Consider the following 23,418-nt stretch of genomic DNA (forward strand, 5'->3'; position numbering starts at 1 on the left):
AATAAAAGAATTTAATTACTCATGAAATACGGGGCAAAGTGTGAGTGGCAAGGAAACTATCTAATTAACCTACGTAGCTATGACTTTAAGAGTGCTGCTTGTGATTGCTATTGGGTTTGTTGTTTTCAAGACCTTGAGTGTCTTGACCTTGTCCACTACACTCAAATTGTCATCTAGTTAGGGAACTGGCAGGACTCATTAGGTGGAGCATGTTAAGTGCCAGGTTTTCATGTGACTAAGCTTCCTTGATGATAAAGATAACATTACACAAGCCAAAGGTCTCCAGTTACTTTTTATCCCTGCTATTAACTGTGGGTTATTGTGGACCAGTGGACAGATGAATTCAGTAAAATGCTACAATAACTGATTTCTCCCCTAAACTGATGCAGATCTTTCACATTTTGCTGATCACAAAAAAAGGCCACCCAGGTTCTATATTTTCACAGATCATGTTCTTTATTTTGGGTGGCAAGCTAAAGTAATGAACTGTACTTAAAGGTCAGAGAGGTTCAAGTTATTTAGATGGAGCTTATAGTCATGTCTGAATAATACCTTGTAACTAAACAATTATTAGGAGTAAGTAAAAACATTCATTAAATGACTCTGTAATAGCACATATATCAGCAGGAAAATAAGTTTACACTGTACTATGTTCACAAGTGATTGGTTTTGGGAATGGTATGCTTTACTGAAGCACATGATAGGGACCCAGTAATCCATAGCAAGAATCATCAGCATTTCTTTCACAGCCCAGGTTCGGTTATACTTCATAGTAATAGACCAGTGCATACTATATTCATCTCCAGTAACCGTTTAATCCTGGTCAGGATTGCACTGGATCCAGAACCTATCCTGGGAATACTCAGTGTGAGTTGGGGAGCCTGGAGGGGATGCCTGTCCATCACAGGGCACCACACACACACACACACACACACACACATTCACACCTAGGAGCAATTTAGCATAGCCAATTTACCTACCAGTATGTTTTGGGAGGTAGGAGGAAGCCAAAGGAAACCCATGTGGACATGAGGAGAACAACTGAGACTCCGCACAGACAGTAACCCAAGCTCAAGAGCGAATTAAGGACTCTGAAGCTGTGAGGCGGCAGCAATACCTGCTGTGCCCTATATAACACAGGAAAAACAGTGAAAATGAGTGTAATAAGATACTGCCATTATAAGTATAGCTAAATGAATAACATTATTCAGATACCAATTAAATATGGAATAAACAGCATAAAATATAATTTAAAATTGTACTGAAATAATGTCTCTGTTGTTACCTTTTTAGAATGCATACATTTTCTTCATCTTCGATATAATTTTCCCTGAAATTGTACTTTTGTGTAAATTACATTACAGTTACAGGTATTTACTGTGAATGGCATTACATAAACTCTATATATGTACTCTTTTCACACATGATCAAATTTCTTCAAGTCATTATATGAAAACTATGTGATCACATCTGAAAAACATCTCCAAAAGATGTTTTATTAGTGTGATTCACTTGGTCAGTGAGCTTAGAACTTTCAGGACTATAAAAACATGCATAAGCTTTATGATAGCATTTTATTTGCCTGGTCTGTAAGCCATACATACCCTGTAGTTTCTTTCCACTGTAACTGCAGCAGGCTGTAAAATAGTCACGTGTTACTGCAGTCTTTCCAGTACAAGCCATTTTGTATTGGCACACGCTCCTGGCTCACAGACACTCCAGTGACACCTGCTGAGGAAACTGAAGCTACTGGCAAATTGCTAGTCCTCATCAGTCAGAGAAGAAGCTAACACCGTCTCCAGGCTAAACCCTAGAGCTTAGCGCTTTATCTTCTAAGCTTCCCTCTACTTCACTTTTGAGAAAAAAAAAATTCAATAAACTCTCATGTCTCATACTTGACATCCCAAACCATGGACATATGGTAGTGTTCTGAGTTTCTAATTTTTGTCTAGCACTACTAACACAATCATGCTAGTCTCAGGAATTTGTGTCTGGGACTAGATTACTGCTAAAAGCTAAAGTAAAGATTAGTCCTAAAATGGATGGTGTGGAACAAGGCTTTTGCATGATCAAATCCTCTGTTGTGACCTCAGACCTTTCTTACCTGTGGACTGAATAGCAATTATGCTGCTGTGTCCCCACACATGACCCTTTCTTGGTTTGCTCCCTCATTAGTGGCTCTGTTTCCAAGAGGAACTCCATTAGTACTCTCTCTCTCTCTCTTTCTCTCTCTCTCTCTCTCTCTCTCTCCTGCTTTTGTCTTTTTTTGGTTTGTTGTTAGGTCTCTATCCTCATATCTTTCTCGTTTCTTTCACTCGGCCTCTTCCGACATTAAACCTTTTTTTCTTTATCTTGCCCTCTGGATATACACATACTCATGCAGGCAGCCTACACATTGTATATTCCATGTGGTTTAGCCCAGGCTAGAAGATATCCCTTCACCGCTGAGCCAATTTGGATTTAAATTGGATATCCTTCTCCCAAGGTCTTCCAGAATGCCCTTAGTAAAATTGCTAAAGAAAAAGGTGAGACCAGAGTAGCAATACCATATATAGTGGTTTTCTGAAGTGGCATAAAATGTGTCTTAGTAATAATGGAGCATGGTAATAATGTAGTAACACGGCACGGAATGTTTATTCATCATTTGACCGTGTTTGTCTTTTCTCTGATGCAAATATGTATAATATATGATAGTGTACCAATCCTATGTTATCATCTTTTAATGCTATTACCTTTGTAAATCATAAACAATGCTTACACCACCATGCTACAATTTCCCTAAATACATCCAACAACATTTTTTTTTCATTCAAGATGTGCCCATTCATGATATGCCATAAGGACAAGTCTAAGACAGATATTCCCAATGACTCTCTACAACACATCCTTCAAGTCTGTCTGCTTGTTCATCAGGTCTCATTCAAAACAGGATCTCCAAACTCGGATCTACAATTATCTCATTCAGAAACAACCAACTGAACAATTGTGCAATTAATCTAAATGCTACCTGTGACACCCCCAAGCTACATGATGCAATTCAAACCAAATTACACCAATTAGAGGCAGGTGACAGTGCTTGCAACGCTTACTCAGTCTTCCTCCTCTAATTATGTATTTTTGGCATGTAATTTGTTGTAATTGGAAATGTCAGGGATAAATGTGACCCACAAACAAAGTGTGGCTAATTATTGTTCCATCATACAATGGCTGCCATGAGAAAGAAATTAGACATGGATGAAGTGCTTACCCAACAAAATATTACAGGGATGGAATACTGGGAGTGGGATTGTGGAGATTTTAAAATATTAGTGGAAAAATAAGTGAAACTCTTGCAAAATTTCAATCGATATTTTTTCCTTTTACAAAAGCTAAACAAGTTATTATTATTATGTATGTCTAGAAAATCAGACCATCTTTTAAAGTCTAAAACCAATATGTTTGACATTACATTGCACTTTCCTCCAGGTTCTAACCGAAGTGAAGTAAGCCAGCTGGAACCATGTGATTGAGGACAAGTAAAACAGCTGCTGGCCCATTTTTCCAATATATTTACAGTAGCACAATGTCACATCCACAGATGGTCTCATCTCTCTTCAGTCATTCTGCAGGTAAATGTAGATGCCCATTATTCAATCCAGTGCTCCAACAGGCATGTAATTACCGCAGGGTCTGCCGAGAGCCACAGTGAACTTGACAACACGCAGAGTAGATAAAGACACAGTACTCAAGCAGAAAACTGCAGGACTGTATGCAGACTACATCGCTCCAGTACGATGGTAATGTATACACAGGCCTCATTATATGGTAAAGATGAAATGATAATGTTGTTGGATCATGCGTGTCTGGAAATGCTGCTTCATTTGACTCTTTATGGACGGAATTGTAAAGACTCCAATTTGTCTGATCATCAATTTCCCACGGCTCTGTCATTTTTTCTAATGCATTTCTTATACGTCTTAGATGAATTTGTGTGGAAATACTCCAAGAGTGGATATACACTTTAAATACAACACTTTAATCACCTCTGTAGACTCACTTGTGTCTCACCTCCGATTACTGTAGCAAACTGAATGTTGTCGGTGCCATAATCCTGTGTTTGTGTCTTCTTCAATACCTCCTCAAGAGCAATACAGAGCTGCCAACATTGTTAACAAGAATGTCCTAGCAAGACAGAATAAAAACAACAACAACAACAACAAAAAATGTTTTATCCCAAAAGTGCAAGTCAGTGGATGAACTTGCTCCATGTTAGCAGCAACAGATATAAAAACATTGAAAGACTGAACCAATATCGTGCATTATAGCAAGTATGGTGGAATGTATGTTGATTGAATTATTTATTTATAGATATTTGCAGCATCTGGTTATCAGTACAGTATAGAGTTTTGTTTTCCACTGAAATAATAATAATAATAATAATAATAATAATAATAATAATAATAATAATAATTGTTTATATAAATTATGTTATTATGTTAATAATGCTTGTTTAATCAAACAAAACAGCTAATAGTAAAGCATTAAAGTATATATTCATCTTCAATAACGTTTATCCTACACAGGGTCGCAGGGAATCTGGAGTCCATCCCAGTGGACTCCAGGCACGAAATGGGGGACACACCAGACAGGGGTTTCCACATACACTCACAAAATTCCACATACACTCACAAACATATTCACACACTATGGAGAACTTAGAGATGCTTCTGGAGTTACCTCTAGCTACTCCAGACTGGGGAGGAAACTTGAGTAGCTGGAGGAAACCCCAGAAGCACTGGGAGAACATGCAAACTCCACACCCACTGAGCAGAGGCAGAAATCAAAGCCTGGATCTGTGAGGCAAACATGCTAACCACAAAGCCAGCCTAAAATATATGTTATTAGATGAAAAGATTAAATGATAAAGCATTTATTATTGAACAACCTTTATACTGACAAAGATTTTCTTCCACATTTCAACTTCTTGCATAATTAACTAATTGCAGTTTCTGCTACTTAGTTTCATCCAATAATTTTGAATAAATTATTGTTTATACAATCCTTATACTGGTTCTGGTGAGTTTTATTTGAGAGAGAATGTAAGAGGTTTTTTTTTTTTTTTTGCTCAGATGTACACCAACTGCAGTAAAAAATCCCAAGTCCAAACATCCAAAGTGACCTCTACTTAATGATTTGCTCCTCAATTTTTTTTAATCACCATAGTAACCACTACCAAAAGCAAATGTGTGTCTTTCATGTTTCACAGATTTTCTTCAATGACTTGGCTTTTTCCACCAGGCAAATTTTATTCACATTTAGTCTGACAGCTGCTGTAGATGAAAAGTAGAAAAATGTAGTTTTCAGTACTGGCATAACAAATGAGTCAAAATCATCTTAAATGCTACAGCTAAATTGTAGATGTTGGCAGGTCTGACACAGGAAAATGTTTACCCCATTTTCTCCCAATTTATTCTCTGCCAATATACAAAAATAGTTTGTTCTCCACTATCACATAGGTATCAAGCTGGAACCATGTCCTTCATTCAAGACAGGTGAAGCCACCACATCAAACTGCTGCTTATGGAGCATCACAGGCCAGCTGAACATGCGTGGAAGAGAGCTCTAAATGCCCTCTTCAGCAGATATGAGCCTGCAGACATCTGTGATTATTCTTCTGGTTGGGACTGGAGAAAGAACAGGTCAGAATTTCATTTTGAAAATAAATGAACATAAGTGAAACATCCATATGTGAAAAACTGCCGTGTCTAAAAACAGTAAAATTCCAAAATGAATCATATGATTATTCAGATGAGAAGTTCATGTGACGTTTCTGTAAATTTATGGCTATGGGTGCTATGAATGATTTACATGTGTTCTCCTGGTGATAAGGTGAATATTGTCTCCTGTGAGCCTATAAGCTTTAAAATATGTACTGTAAGTATGAAGACTGTATAACCTTGTCCAATTTCTGTGAGACTGTGCCCATTGTAGCCTCAGATTCCTGTTCTTGGCTGACAGAAGTAAAGCTGATGTGCTCTTATGTTGTTGTAGCTCCTCTGCCTCAAGGTTTCTTGTGTTGTGCATTCTGAAAGGCTTTTCTACTCATCATTGCTATAAAGAGCAGTTATTTGAGTTACTGTAGCCTTTCTGTCAGCTTGAACCAGTCTGGAAATTCTCCTATGCCCTCTCTCATCAACAAGGTGTTTTTCCTTCCACAGAACTGATGCTCACTGATGCTTTTTATTTTTATTTTTTATTTTTTGCATCAGTCTATGTAAACTCTAGAGACTATTGTGCATGAAAATTCTAGAGGATCAGCTGTTTCTGAAATATTAAAACCAGCCTGTCTGGCACCCAAAGCCATGCCACTGTCAAAGACACAGAGTTTACAACTTCTTATAGGTATAGGCTGATTTCTATTGAAGTGTGTATGTACAATGATTTATATTTGTGCATTATATAATTAGAAATATAGTATTCGAACATTTTTTCGCACGTTACTCCTCTCACATTGTCTGTTTTCTCTGCTCAGAGCCTTTTTTTAAAGCATATGTGTTGGCATCCACTCAGCTGTGGTATTGCTGAACAAGGTGTAAATATATGACACATCTGGATGCCAGTGCTGTGATCCCAGAGGACAAACACAGGCATCTGTGCTGATGATGAGAAGAACAGCCCCTCTAGTGTTGAGCAGCATATGGCCTCTTACACAGACGAATCTTCACCTTTGGGGTGGAGATTATCACCTCTTCTGTGATCTCTGCCTGAAGCACTCTTCATCCAGCACTGCAGATTTGCAGGTGGATTCCTTCCTTTTCATTCTAGATAAACACTTTTTCTTCCTGTTTGTTGCAAAGATCTCAAGTTGTCACCTTCATGTTGATAGGACTTTATGCAAACAAGAATTTCATAAAAGCAGTGTTATAGGGTCAAACTGACTGTTAAATTTTTTTGCTAGCGATTTATTTTTCAGTAGTAGTTAAGTGGTATATCATCAGCAGTTATCAGTATTGCCTGGGCTGTTCCTTGCATGACAGTAATCTCCGAAAATGACTTAATCACATGAACTATTCTTTCTGCTGTTGTGTTTTCTTTGGCAAACTTAACCTATGGTAGATTTGGCCTTTTGCTTCCCTGTGTGTGCCGAAGCAGGAGTTGTATAGTGTAGTGATGCAGTGTTGCCTTTATCACTGACTAAGCTCATAGATCTCTCCTGGTCAAACAGGCCAAACAGACAACTTTTAATTGATCTTGCTACCACAAAGGGACTGTCTCCGGTGTAACCAAGACAACAATTCTTATGATACTTTTCCTCTAGATATAAAAGGAAAACAAGAAGGGATTGTCTAGCTTTCATATCTGACATGATAGTGCCTTCCTTTTATATCCTCTCTCCCCATGTGACTGATGATTCTCTTGATAAGATGCCTGGATGCCATGGAGGAAATGTGGAGGGATAGTGAGACAGAGAAAGAAATAAAGAAAGGCGCATGCTGATTTCTTTTTCATGGATGTGCACTCATTCTCTCTCTCTCTCTGAATACTCAATAGACTGAAGAGAAAAAAAGTGGCAGAATCTCATGTATTATCAATATCTTAATCTGATACTTATGTGGTGTTTCTTCTCCTCTATGTACACATTTGTGTGTATGCTGTCAAGTAACAATTAAACATGTGCTGCTGTTGCGAGCTTCTACATCTAGGTTACTACACAAATATCATCCATCATATTAAAAGTTCAAGATTCAATAGGCTCTATGCACGGTCGTTTCCTCATTTAGTCTCACTGGCCACTTCAACTTCAGATGCTGAGCCGAAAGTGATTTTAGTCTACTGCTTGAATGAGTGCTTTCAGCATGACTTTAAACACTCACTGCTTACTAGAGCTTCCATGGATAACTGTGTATGATATCAGTCGCATTGTGAGGTTGGCATCTGTCGCTCCCTCTAGAAAGAAAGAGAAAGGCTGTAATTTGTATGTTTTGACTTATATCAACAATTTTCAGGGTAAGTAATCTCAAGATAACAAGCTAGCTACTTTTATTTTTATACCGTTTGTACTCTTATATGTTTAATTATCTATCTATTTAACCTTTTTTCAGATATGTTGTTTTTATATTTTCAGTAATGTTATTATATTAATACAATATGTATGATTCCGTAGGACTATAAATGTCACTAGTTTTGCTTTTTCTGAAAACTTAAACTGAAAAGTATCAGGAGGCAGGAACAGATCTGCATGAGTGTAACTTGTTTCAGATCAATTTGGAAGTCAGAGAATCCACATAGACTAGGAGACAAAACTAGAGGACTAAAGGATTAGCATATTGGTAAGGTGGAATACCTAAAGGACGGAAGCATGAGTACCTGAGGTGGAATAGTTGTTCCACTAGTACAGTGTGGGCACAGTCCCTTTCTTCAGTAGTCGGGCGTCCTGCGGGAGTCAATGACACAATCAAGTCATCACACTGTCTAGATTCAAAGATATTCACTTTCTGAATACATGTCACAGGAATTAGCAGAAACAAGATTACAGAGTAATTGTTATGTAGGTCTTATGTACAATTATGCAAAAGCACACTAATTATTTAAAAAAAAAAAAAAACACAACATTAGCTAAATAAAGCTATGAAAATTTATATCTTGATAAACATACCAGACATAAGATCATAAGTCTTGTACATAAATCCAAAATGATTTTTTCCTATACCACTTTATTAGGTCCAACCAGTTATTTTATTTTTTATTTTTTAAGGGATAAGCCAAGATTATATAGTTTGATTATTTACTGGTTTGTTGGATTCCCTCGTGGTCCATAGTGAGGATCCCGCATTCTTTCCGGGTTTAATTCTCGAGCAGGGAACAAACCCAGTGACTCAGGGGTTAACCTTTAGTGCTGGTCCCAAGCCTGGATCAGATGGAAGGGTTTTGTCAGGAAAGGCATCCGGGGTAAAACCTGTGCCAAAATCAAATATGGGGAACCGAATGATCAGCTGTGGCGACCCAGAGAAGGGAGCATTATTTATCATTATTTAAGGGTTTATTAGCATATTTTGTTAATTAACTCTGGTGGCATACCTTTTTTTTCTGAAGCATGAACCCAATGTTATTTTTATGCTGTTGTACCAGGATGATGGCATGCTTTCACATTACATGCAGGGGGAAAAATAGATCCTTCTGTCATACATACATTTTACTTCAATATTGCGTCCATGTCCTTGTTTGTCTTATACATATGCAAACATATGGAAAATATGTACTCTTTTAACGCCCACCATGCATTTCCACATAGACTACTTCAGATGTATGCATCATCCTGCAGGCTTTACCCCTACGTGCAACAGAATGGATTGACCATCTTGCGTGTTTGATAAATTGCAACTGTGAATCCCAGCACTCTTTCCACACACACTCCCGGGAGCTTTGGCATGACTGTGTGCTATAGCAGCAAGCCGCCTCCTCTCATCCATCCATATTACAGCAAGATGCACTTAAAGCCGTGGGACCTGCTGTCTTGGACTGGACTAAATCAACATATTATGTGTGCATCAGGAGAGCCAGGGAAGGAATAGTTATGAGACATGCATTCTTTATAGAGGAACCTTCATATGTACAAAATGATTTGATTGCATGAACATGACCCAATGTAAAGTTATTAGGACACATGGACATGTATGTATTAAATGTATTAGAGTTGTATTAAGTAAGTTGTCTATACAGGTTCACTGCTTTGACTATAATGTGTAATCTTTCTATATTTATGGGTGTAGATGTCTCACAGCACTAATAAAAACTGTTAGCGGTGCTTCTGAGCATGTAAAAAAAAAGTGGTGAAGCAAGCAAAAATGCTAACTCACTATGGTTTAACTAGAACACTTTAGACAAAAGGCGGCATTTTAAATACATCTCTGTGCTTTCTCTTTGCTACTGGATCATCATTATGCATAAACAGCATTATACTGCACCAGGGGTGGCACTAGATCATTATTTTCTACAAAGTAGGCTAAATGTTCAGTTGGAAGCACTTTTAATAAAAACAGACGGTGAACAAAATAATATGCAAATACATGGTTGGAAAATATATCAACAGGGAAAATTAATACTTTTTAAAAATGTATTGAAATCAGCTGCTGAAATTGTTTTTAATATTAAAATAGAACTACCTGACATATAGATGTCTTTGCAATGAGAGCAGCTCTAATTTTTGTTGTTGTTTTTTTTTTTTCATATAAAGCTGTATACTGTACCAAGGGTGTTGCTAACCCCTTAAATAAAATTCTCCTGCTAGATCATTGTCTGTTGAGGTAGATTACACTAGATACGTCTGAAAACCAGCTTTCCTATTCATTGAGCATTATCATTTACAGCATTTGAATTATTTTAAAATGATTAATGAGGCTGATTGTAAAGCCAGCTGAAGCACAAATATCCCGTGTAGCCTCTTCAATCATATCCCCATCCCACCCTGCTATGCTCCTCCTCCCTCCACTTTTCACTGCAGAAACATTAACGAAAATTCACAATACAAGAGTGTAGCTAAGGATTGAGGAAAGTAATGCTTACTCGTTGAGTTTATTCTGTAGTGTGTGAATTTAAATTTAGCTGAATGAGAAGATCCCATATTCCAGATGTAATTTACTCGGTACAGAATTGATTGAGAACGTTTGCTTGTTAACTGCTAAATGAATGCTTGCTAATCTCTTCTAATCTGCCAGAAATGATGTGAATTAGTCAGCAGTGAAATTTTTTTGAAATGATTCAATCATTTTGTTTGTTAGTTTGTTCACAGAAATGCCAGTTGTGGATTTAAGTAAGTAAGAAAGTCAGTAAGTAAACAAATAAATAAATACTACTTCCAAAGTCACAAGAACTGAATGCTTTGGCGATGCCGTACACATTTTTTTGTCAAAAAAATATTGGTCTGTGCCTCAAACTCCAAAAGCCTCTGCACTGTACATTTGCATCTGGGGTTTATTCTTTAAACAAGATTTACCTAATTTAATCCCTAATTAAGTCTATAATAAAACAACCAGGCTAATAGCATGAAAGCCTTGCCACTAGGTTATTTACCATGCTCAGGGTTTAAAACATCACAGTTAGTTTGATGAATTACTGCACTGTGTGTTTTTAGGGAAAACATCAATGACACTGATAAATAGTCTACTAACGTTCAGTCTATCTTCACAGTGAGGAACTTTCTCCAGGGCAGAGATATTCCACTCACGTTACATCTATGATCAATGGCGCACTCTGCATTGCACAGATTGAGAGACTAAACTGCCACTTTAAATTATGGGGTAGCTAAAATTGTAATTATATTCTAATCGCTAAATTCAACTAGACCATAACTAAAGATAATGAAGATGACTCGGAACAAATCTCCTGCAACAGAATAATTGTCAAAGATGAGTGATTTTTCATTTGCATCCAACTGAGTACAATTACAGAAAACATGGAGGCTGCATTGTATTTGCCATAAGGGATTGGGTTTGGATTCGAACCGGGGCACATTGTGAAACTGATTAGGTTCATTTTCTTTGTGTTGATCAAACTAATCCATTTATAAATATGGCTCACCCCATCTTAGCTTTTGTTCACTGTTCGGCTTCTGAGTAGATGCTTCCTTCTTCAAAATGTAGTTAAATAGTGTAGAAAATTATGATTCAAGCCTATAATAAAAAGAAATCACGTTGTGTCCCAAAAGTCTCCATATATAGGCAAAATTAACAATTTTTTTAATCTTTATTTCTAAAATATCCTCTACATGATTTCTTTTAAATGTTTAGCAGCAGTGGTTGCTATGTTTCCTGTTTACGTCCATCCCGATCTTGTAATATCTTCTTGAACCAGCCATGAGAATTCTTAAAATATTTAACATTTAAAAATATAAAATTTATAAAAAAAAAATAATATTTAAAAAAAAAAAAAAAGAAAGTGTGAAAAATAGACATATTGATAAAAAAGTATTCATTTTTCCCTGTGTTTGGACACTTTCAGGACGCCCTGTGTAATAAACTAAACTGAAAAAAAGTACATATGAACTGTGAGCGATCTATATGTGGAATATTAATCCACTATGCAAGAAATTTCTCTACATTTCTGACGCTGAAGTCTAATATCTAAACCTGCTGCATATAGCCTGTACTCCTAGTAAGTTGAAAATGGTCTGGATGAAGCCATATACAGTCATGTGAAAAAATTAGGACATCCCATGAAAGCCTGTATGTTTTTTTTTAACACATGGACATTTGATCTTCATTGTAACAATATTGAAAGATTTAAATTAAATCTTTTAAAATCTTTTAAAAATTCTTATAAAAATTTAACTAAAAAATTAGGAAAAAGTAAGGACACCCCCACATTTATTTGTACTTAAAATGGATAAAATGACCTACGGGTGTATCACATCAGGTGCAAAATTTTAAGGAGAATTTTAAGAAAAATTTTAAGAAAAATTAAAAAATTTTATTTTTGAAGGAGGCTTGCCTTTATTTAAACCTCAGACATTTAACTTGGTTTGCTCTTAATTAATGAAGTGTGAGGTATCACCATGGTGCAATCCAAAGAGCTCTCTGAGACCTTCAGTAAGAAGATTGTTGATGCTTATGAGTCTAGTAAGGGATATAAAAAGATCTTAAAAGAATTTGTAATCATCCATTCCATTGTCCAGAAAATCATTTACAAGTGGAGAACATTTAAATCAGCTGCCAACATGGCCAGGTCAGGGCGTCCAAGCAAATTCACCCCCAGAGCAGACTGCAAGATGCTTAAAGACGTCTCCAAAAACCCTAAAATATCATCACGGGACCTACAGCAATCATCCATGTGGTTATCCAAGAAGCCACTCACATATTCTCACATATACACCTGGCTGGCCAGTTTACAGTATGTCTTATTTGCCAGCTCTAGTGTTCAACTGTTGGTTACATATCTTCTGAATACTGATAAACATAAAAAAAAACACAGACATGATATTGTGACATTTGCACAGTCCACATGACAAATTACATGCTAGCATTGACTGAGGTATGCATTTTCCATTTTTGAAAAGAATCCATTACTCTCTAAAGCAGCGAGGAACTATATTACATTATCAATAATACCCCCTATATGTCATTTTTATTAGCTTTTGATCAAACTGCAGTAGCAGGGCTCAAGCTCAGCTTGCTGTTCACATAGTTCAAGTGTCTGAGCTTTTGTAGCTGCAAGTATTACAAAAAAAAAAAAAAAGCTTTGAGGGTTTTGGTCTAGCAGTTCCAGCACATGCTACATTTGGAAAGATGACATTTCAAATCTAACACAAAAACTGAATTAGACACAGCTATGGTGTCAACTTTTTTTGGTAAAACCCTACCACACCTCAGAGAAAGCATGTAGTTGTGTATTCACGAGGCCCAAAACTGAAGCTGAGACCCATGCAGATTAGCAGAAAGATACAGTACACTTCTGCAACACATCCAAATGATAAATCATAGGAAGCAGTACATTTTAGGAATTTCTCTATGGTTGTGTGAATAGAGCAGAAATGAAAAACAGCACATTTATATTGTGTACAGCTTTTTTTCCGTGAGAGCCTTGTTAACAAATTCATTCATTACGTGTGTAACACTTGCAAGCAATTTTCTTTTGGTTGTATACTTTTCTCTTCTTTATTGTTGCTGTAACTCGCACCTAATTCTGAAACAAGACAACAAAATGACTTCATTTGAGAAAATCAATAACTAATGTTGGTTAGATTGTAAGCACTGAAAATCAGTGTTGCCTATTATAAATATCATTTCTTCTTATTTCTTGCAGCCCCAGTAATGTTGGAACTGCAAATTGCTTTGCTCTCACTAATTTCTTAGCTCTTGTTCTAGTGGTGTGCATCGTGTAGCTCCAGTGTTCATCTAAAACATTTCACAAAGTAAGCTAGTGCCTCCAGAGAGCCTTGTCATACTTCATGGATCTATTAACAATGTAGCTCGATACGAGTTTTGTGCACTGGGCTGATGTATTTATCTCAATACCCAGGAGAGTCGCATACTTTTGAAATTATAGCAAAACAGTTTCACTAGAGAAAACCAGGCATTACTTACATTTTCAGCTTAAATGTGGACTCAAGGGAAATGGAGACAGAGACACAGAGGTACAGCTGAAATGCAGAGATCCATTTTGAAATTCGGAATGAAGTGAAATCATAACCGTAATCATAAAATATCCAATTTTGCCAGCCTTTTATTTTAATTGTGTATTACATTCCTTCATCTAAATAATTCTTATATAATAAACATTTAATATCGTTATTATTGTTTCTACCACATCTGCCACTACAGTTCTGTTGAGCTACAAAAATATCCTCTTCCTAACATTTTGTGAGAAAAAAAACAACTCTATAATCCTAAAGCACGTGAAAAATGGGTGATAGTGGGGTTCTGAGGAGGCCAGATGATTATTGTGTCTGTGTTCCTCTGGAGGTGGAGAAGAGAAATTAGAGAGAGAGCTGTAGGGAGGTTTGGAGGACATGCTGTTCCTTCATAAAGTCCTCTTTCCACTTCCACACTGCCCACTGGTCAAGGGCAACCAGGAACTAGGGAGTATCTCTTTCACATAGGACGAGCACTCCTACAATGCCAAGAGCTATCAAACCGGCCCCATCAGCCCTGTTCACCTCTACACAATGTGTGAAATTTAATTGGACACCTGCACTGGGGAAGAGCACCTGAAATAGCTAGGGCATGTGATCAGTAACACACTGTGTAACCAAGAGTTGGGAAAACTCTTTCTTTCTTTTTCACAACTGGTGTGCTGTTATCGGAAAACAATCAGCAGTAGGGTGGTGTGATATGGCCAGAAATTAAGTTATTTTTACCCCTCTAAAACTGATTATTATCCAATAACAGCGAACACAAAATGTTTGATTTTTCATATAACACAGTAATCTGGCAATGATTACATAAAATATATAAAGACCTTTAAAAAAATTGACTTACATTACATTACAGTTACATTACATGTTATAGAACGTCCATGAAACAATATAGTTTCTCTTATGATGGAATGACTGCTCCTCGCTTCACCTCACCTGCCTCACTTTTTTTCTTTCTTTTCTTTCTTCTTTCTTTTCTTTCCCCTTTTTTCCCCCTTCCAGACGTGTTAAATAAATGTCTCTTTACAAAAAACTACTGCATATCAGTGACTTTATTTTGTTACATAATTTCACTTTTCAAAACAATTTATTATTAGGCTTAGATTAGATGGAGCATCTGCCATACAAGTTCCTGTGAATAATAATTACAAGAATTACAGCTGGCACTACTGTCAGAGCTGCTGTTGAGAAAAATGTATCAACACCATTAGATTTGAGAATTTAACAGTGCTTTGGTGTACACGGAACAGCCATAACATTAAAACCACATAAAATAACCACAATTATCTTGTTACAGTTGAAACTGTCAAGGGGTTTGGTATATTAGGCCGCAAACGAACAGACAGTTCTCAAGGTTGATGGTAAAATGAGCAAGTATAAGGGCCAAATTGTGATGGCTAGATGAGTGTGCTGTACCAAAACTGCTCCAAAAAAACAACAACCAGTGAATCAGTAACAGGGTCCAAGGATCACAGCTAGCTTATCTGGACTGATCCCACAGAAGAGCTACTATAGCACAAATGGCTGAAAATGTTAATGCTGGCTATGATTTAAAAAAAGGTATCAGAGCACACAGTGCATCACAGACTCATTATGTGGACACCCAAGAGTGTGTATCACCTGTCAAAGAGATGGCACCAGGATGCACTAAAAGAAGGCGGTAGTGTGATGATCTGCTTGAAAATATTGGGTGCTGGCATTCAGGTGGATGTTACTTTGACACTTGCTATGTACCTAAACATTGTTGCAGACCAGGTAGACCCCATCATGGCAGCTGTGTTCCCTAATGATGGTGGCTTCTTTCAGCAGTAAAGTGCTGAACTGCAAAAACTGTTCAGGAACAGTTTGAGACATGAGATAAGGTCAAGGTGTTGACTTGGCCTCCAAATTCCCCAGAACTCAATTTATTCAAACATCTGTGGGATGTACTGAACAAACAAGTTCAATCCATGAAGGACCCACCTTGCAACTTACAGGACTTAAAGGATCTGCTGCTAACAATTTGGTGTCAGACACCACAGCACACCTTCAGAGGTTTTGTGGAGTCCAGGCCTTGAGGGGTCTGAGCTGTTTTGGTGGCACAAGGGGAACTACACAGTATTAGTCTGGTGGCTTTAATGTAATGGCTGTTCGAGGTAAACATGCAGTTTCAGAATTAATTTTTTTTACCTCATCCACCATAATGGGAAATAATAAATACATGTATCAGGGATTTAAAAGCTGAAAGCAATGAATCATGCAAACACAGATCATTACATTTAACGGTATATTGATCATGTGCTAGGTTTTGAATGTAAAAACATTATATGGTTATCTGAAAGCTTGTACAATTACTTGAATTCAGCTGTAGTGCTCCACATATTTTCTTTGACCCTTGAATAAGTTCTTTGGTGATTGGATCAGAGAATGTGTTTGCAATTATATTCTCTTTTAATCGATTAGCTGTGGGAGTTCCTGACCTCAGTATATGCATGTAGCCTTAGTATAACTGCCCTGAATCACAATAGCGTCTTGCATGCAATTAAAGATTTACAATTAAAGAATGTAAAGAAGAGACACTCATTATATAAAGCAGTAGTCCGGAACCTCACATAGAAGTTATTTATCTCTATTTATTGATCTTGTCATGCTCAATTGTGTAAAGCTTGACTCCTGTGATGAAGAAATGATATTCATGGTTTCTATGCATCACATATTCTCTTCGTTAATCATCACTCACTTCTTTTATGCTTAAAATGTAATTGGTCATTTTATAAATAGTAATTGGTCTTATTTTGACAACACAATAGGTAGTTCAAGCCATTCTAAACAGTTAACTAGTTTTTTTTTTATAAGCATAATTCAGCACGCAGTATGATTGATCTAGAAAAAGCTTGTTTTTAGCTTTGAGTTCAATCAGAGTGTCTTTATGCGTTCGCATTTTTTTGTTTATTTGTTGTTGTTGTTGTTTCTTTTGGAGTGACGCTGTCCAACACTTTTGATGCACATGCATCACACACAGTATCAGTGCCCAGCATTTGAGAAAATACAAACTGAAATGTTCAATTTCAGCGTTCATGACACTATTTCTCCACGTTCAGATCCATTTTGGCTGCATTTTGTGATATATTCCTCTCACGGCCGTGATGATGCTTCGTGAATTATACATCGGCTCTCACATGAGACTGAAAACAACCTTACGGTAAGAATACAAATGCCACAGGCTGATGCATACCTTGCCTTATCTCCAGATGATCCACAATCATGATCATTCAGACGTGAAATATTCCCAGCTCTACTGTAAACTTGTCCAGCAATCAGAGGACATACTATAAGAGTTTGAGACAACAGGAGAAAGTAAGAGCGTATATACAGTAAAATAAATAGAAAACAGCTGGACAAAATAGCGTGATTAAAAAAAAATGCAGAAATCTGCATACACAGAAGAAAGACAATGTGTGTGAGAAAGGTAATATAAAGCAAAACCTCTCACACTTGTAGCCAGGGACTCATTTAACTGCAAATCAATTCCTGGGACTCATTGAGCTCATTTATTTAATGATTTTTATCCACCTAATCACATATTAGGCTCAAATGTGTGCAACAATATTCTGAAGCTTTTTCTTTCTGAATGTTCCAATGACAGAACACTTATAAATGACTTATAGATCCAGGATTATTTATAGGCTTATTTGTTTTTGAGTTATTGAGGTTTAAATTAAATCCATTGATTTCCAGTGACCTGTCAAAGAGGCTAATCACTATAAGAACCTAATAATAAATATAACTGATAATAGGGGAAAATGATTTCCACCACTGTAACAAAACCACAGAGCTGCTCACTATGCTTCTGTAGTGGAAGTCTTGAGAAAATAGCACTATGGTCGGCACGGGCAAGAATAAAAAAGGTTACAGTTTTATTGTACTGCTGTGCAACAGGAGCCAAGAAATCTCCAAGAGGAAGGGTCTTGATCATTCGTTACACTTAGTTTTTATAGACATTTTTTCTAATTTAGGAAAAAACGTAATGTAACAAAAAATTCATTGGCTAGTGATGTTTGCATTTACATTTCTGTCATTTGGCAGACACCCTTATCCAGAGTGACTTACAATTTATCTCATTTTATACAGCTAAGCAATTGAGGGTTAAGGGATTTGCTCAGAGGCCCAGCAGACCTGAGACCCTGAGACCCTGAGACTCGAACTCACAACAAACCTAGTAGGCCAACACCTTAATCACTAAGGTTCCACACCCACTTTTGTTTTTCTTAGCTAAGCATACTTTTGTTTTCTTTTACTAGTTGACCTTTATTACCTGCACCCTTACATTTTTCCATTACACTTCACAGACACCTGGTGGCCCCCATACCTTCCCAGATTTTAAGAACTACTAATATAGAGCATAAATTAATAAATAGAAATATTACAAATAGATAATATAGATAATATAAATAAGTATTATTAGAGACCACAGTGACACCACTAGATATAGATATATAGAAATGATTTATCTAAATAATGTGTCATCATGGTCTCTAATAATACTTATATCACAGAAATATCATAGTTTGATAGTATACACATTATAAATAATTATTATTAGAGACCACAGTGGCACACATGATAGATACACTGTATATGAGCTTTTTACAAGACAAACACTGGCCAAAGACAGCAAGATTCAGGACTGCTGAATATATAGGAAAAGCCAGGAGCCATGAAGCAGAACAGAAGACCAGCATCATTTGTCACACAACTGACAAAGGAATATTCTTCATATGACTGCCATCACGCTCACACTGATAAAACTCTGTGGCCTCAAGAATAGAACAGTCCCTGAAAAAAAAAAAAACTATTCAAAGCTTGAGGGCTTTTTTTCACATTAGAATGTGCATGCTAGGTTTTTAATCTCTTTTGACGTTGATGTCCGTAGAGGGAAAAGAGTCCTCTCTGTTGTCTTTTTTCTGCTTTCATTCTGATAACTTTGATGTAAGGGAACATGTTTATAGAAATGAACCGGTGTACTTAGCCTTTCAGAGACCTGCTAATAGAAAACTTCTAAGCCGTTTGATTGTGATATTAACGTTAAAGGATGCAGGAGACAATGAACAATAAAACTGAACAAGTAACGATGCCAGAAACTGATCCCAGAACAGATTCATGGAAATGCTTCAGGTGGCTTGTTTTAAAGCAGCCATACATAACTTTTGGGGATTGTGAAAGTCTGTTAATAAAAGCAAGTTCTGTTTAAAATGCTTATGTTAGTTATGGTCTTTCTGTGCTTCACAGGCTAAGTCACACAATTTTTGCATTTCTCTATAGTTCTAGCTTTTTGTTCTTGCTTTATGAGCTGTGACCCAGCAAAGAGTAATAGGAATTGGCATTTGCAGGCATCCCGCTTGCTTAACCTCCATTTATAATGCCTCTTGTTTGACATTGGCTTCACAAAGTACTGCCTAAGGTTTTGATATTATGGCATGTGACACGTGTGTACGCACATCACTGTATGATGTACAAGACTGTAAGATTCACCTCAAATCCAACTTGACAGCTTTGACTCGGAATCACTATTCCAGGATTTTCAGGGAGGCTTATGCTTTTAGCTGTGTGAAAACATAAAGAATGATTTCTCCTGCAGATTTATTTCCTTTTGTTGTCATTTTTAACAGAGAACAAATAAAATACAATTTTAATTTCAATTTCATTTGTCTGTGTAATTCTATACAAATGAAAAATATAACAAGAGGAAGAAGACATGTGTATGAGTGACCTGCTTCTGCAGATCAGTGCAATTATGACTTTTAGTCTAATTCTCAAGTCACATACATTTTACTTGTGATTTCACATGTGAATGAATAGAAACATCACAGTCCTGCCTTTTTTTTTTTATTTCTCATAACATTCATATGATCAAATTCTTCATTAGGTACATTATCAACTTTTCATAATAGCACTAAAGCTGTTCCGCATACAGCACTAAGATTGCTAAAAACGTATTGTATATGCATCTACATATTTTGAAGGATCCTGTAAATGAATATGTCAGGCATAGCAGGAAACCATTTTTATAATCTGGAATGCAGGCACTGCTTTTTTGCCTGTCAGTGTAATTGGACAAGATATGTCACCAAGTCATATTACAGCCTTTTTGTTGTTGTTGTTCTTATCAGGTTTCTGTTGAAACAAATTGACTTCCTCTTTCAGTTTGGTATGAGTCTATCACAAAAGGCACAATAACTATTAAGCAGAGGTAAAGCACCAAAATGTATCAGTTCAGCCTGTCACTGCATTGTCATTTCCTGTCATGCCATTGCCAAGAGTGTTGTGGCTCACAGGGTTCTGCACACATCTGAGGCACAGACACATACTGTGAGAGCAAAGCTGGCTAACATCACAGAGAACTGGCTTACAGACAAGTTACTAAGGTGCTCTCAGTGGTGCCTCCCTATGCCAGCTGTGTGCTATTGTTTGTGCTAGTGTTGCTTGTATTAAGCAATTCATCTCAGAAAGTACTTCTTGTGCCTTGAAGAAATTCTCTACTGGTAGCACACTCACCACTCAGAACCTTTACAGTGTCTTTTGAACTTGTCATATAAAGGTTCTTTGAATAAATTTCAGAAATTGTGATTTTCTGACTAAAATTATATATATATACATATATATATACATATATACATATATATATATATATATATATATATATATATATATATATATATATATATATATATATATATATTATAAATGTTTCTTGTACTTGCTATCATCTTAGTGGTTGCCTGACACCTCCAGGGTTGGGGTTTGATTCTTGCCTCTGCCCTGTGTGCTTGCTTGTTCTCTTTGTGCTTTGGGGATTTCCTCCAGGTACTCCAGTTTCTTCCCCCAGTCTAAAGACGTGCATTGTAGGCTGACTGCCATTTCTAAATTGTTAGTAGTGTGACTACGAGTTTGTGTGTGATTGTGTCCTGTGATGGGTTGCCCCCCTGTCCAAGGTGTCCACTGCCTTCTGCCCTAGAGTCCAGGTTCCCAGTGATTCTGTGTAGGATAAGCAGAAGAGAAAAATTATGAATGAATGAATGAATGAATGAACAGACACTATCTGGCTATTCACACATTTTTATTATCATTACAATCCACAGTGGTACTCATGGCCCTCCCCTGTTCCCCTACTAGTTCTAGGATCACCTAACCTTATTTAAGGGCAATGTTTAAGCCTTCATAACCACAACATAATGCCTTTATGAGAACTTAACCTAATCAACCTAAATAAACATTTATAATGACATAAACATTCATACCTGTAAATTTTTAGAGTTTACCCACATTACCCACATAAACTCCCATTTTTTGCCATTAATTGCACACCAACGAAACAAATTTTTCACAAACTTCTGTCACTCACAGCAACACTGGACTCAGTGACTTTTTTAGCTCCACCCAGTAACTGGTCAATTCTGCTACACACACACACACACACACACCTCTCTTGCCCAGGTCTCTCACAGATTTCTGATTGTTGAGGTTATTTCTGATATTTTGTATAGATGTATCAGTTTAAAAAGCACTCATTTCACATTTACAAAGATAACAATGACCAAAAAAAGAACAACAGGAAGCGTCTTTTTTTTTTTTTTTTTTACTGACTTTGTTGCTCAGCCTGGAAACATTTATAACAACGAAAACCTACTGTATGTCTAATGACTTAGGTATTAGAAACAAATTCTCTAAATATATTCACCATACTCTTTTGCATCCTGAGTAGCTGTTACATAAAATTTTATTTCAAACAATGAATCCAGAGTTTTGGGGTAATGTCAGTGCAGCATTCACTGCTCATTCATCTTTATTATGATAGAAAGCCTGAATAATTGAAGCAGAGGAGTGAGAGGAAATAAACTCTAGTTTTCCTTATTTAATATACCTCCATATTCACAAATATCCACAAATGTATTTATTTATATATTTTTTTTAAAAAAAGGGTGGGGAGGGTATGGAAAGTAAATATAAATTCTGCAAAAAAATGTTTGTGCCTGCTGTCTTTATTAAAAATAAATGTCTTTGGTTGGAAAGACTTCACTCAAGAAGCAATCATTGTGAAGGTGACAACATTATGAAAAGATGCTTGAATGGAAGTAGTTACAGAGCCATAGCAAAAACCATAAACATCCCTTTCATTATAACTGAATCAATAATATGTAGGTGGAAAGTTCATAGAAGCACAACTAATTGTCCTTGGACAGGTAAGTCATGCAATATTTTACAATATACTCTCAGGTAAGATAGGAACCAGCAGTCAGTTGAATAGAGTTTCAGGACAACCTGAAAGCAACATGAACAAGTAGTATGCAGTGAACTGGATTCTTTTGGAACAAAATATGAAACTAAAATAGACCTCTATAATTCAGCTGACTATTTGTGGATAAAGAAGAGTTACACATACAAGCACCATACTCATAGTAAAATACAGATAAAGGTACCAGGCCATTACACATCATTAAAGGAAGAATGAATGGAAAGATGCACTTGGACATGTTAGAAGATCTGGGAAAAAGATCTTTCAATAAAAGAGCATCTCCAAAAACCTAGCAAAAACATCTCAAGACTGGTCTGACCTGGCCGAACTCCCAACTTTTTTTTTTTAGAGAATTTTAGAATTGCGAGTCCATCGGAATGACCCTAGTAATCTTGTATAATGGAAAACAATTTGCAAAGAGGAATGTTCTAGAATTGAACCACAATGCTGTAAAAATGGAATTATGTCTAACTGAAGATGGCTCGAAGCTGTAATTGCCAACAATGGCTTTGCAGCAAAGTAATAATGTTGTTGACTTGTGGTGTTTTTTTCTCTATTAACTTTTTTCCCTATTAAGCTTATGAAGTCATACTTCTCTGTTCATATTTATAAATACAAAGTCAAACAAATTGTAAGTAGATTTATTCACAGAAAGTATACTGAACACAAAAATGTAATGGTCTGAAAAGTTATTTGTCCCGTCTTCTTCCATCTTCTTCAGAAGTCACTGTACCAGAACATCTGGTCAGAAGATCTTCATCCTGATGATATGGCCAACTGGGAGAGAGTGAGCAGAATTGTAAATGTCAAAACATGGAAAACAGGCCTCAAATAGTAGCTGTATCAGTGTCCCTTCTGTGTGCTCAAATCAGCCTAGCAAGTAGGGCCAAGAGGAGTGTAATCCCACAAAACCCAGAGTCCAGGGATGATTAAAGTTGGGTATTTCATAAATGCAACCTCTTGCCCAGGCCTCTCTTGTCTGGAAAAATCCCAGACATAATTCTCTTAATTTACTTCACAATTATAGTTCATCTCATAT

At 36.6% G+C, this 23,418-nt stretch overlaps 1 long non-coding RNA gene across 1 annotated transcript; it reads left to right on the forward strand.

Moving 5' to 3' along the window:
* The first annotated feature begins 3,481 nt into the window (after positions 1–3,481).
* Positions 3,482–10,498, forward strand: LOC131346144 (uncharacterized). The gene is made up of 3 exons (XR_009203580.1): positions 3,482–3,608; positions 5,496–5,678; positions 9,272–10,498. It is a non-coding gene; the product is annotated as an uncharacterized LOC131346144 (long non-coding RNA).
* Positions 10,499–23,418: the final 12,920 nt, after the last annotated feature.

Source organism: Hemibagrus wyckioides, linkage group LG25 (assembly GCF_019097595.1).
Source record: "Hemibagrus wyckioides isolate EC202008001 linkage group LG25, SWU_Hwy_1.0, whole genome shotgun sequence".
NCBI lineage: Eukaryota > Metazoa > Chordata > Actinopteri > Siluriformes > Bagridae > Hemibagrus > Hemibagrus wyckioides.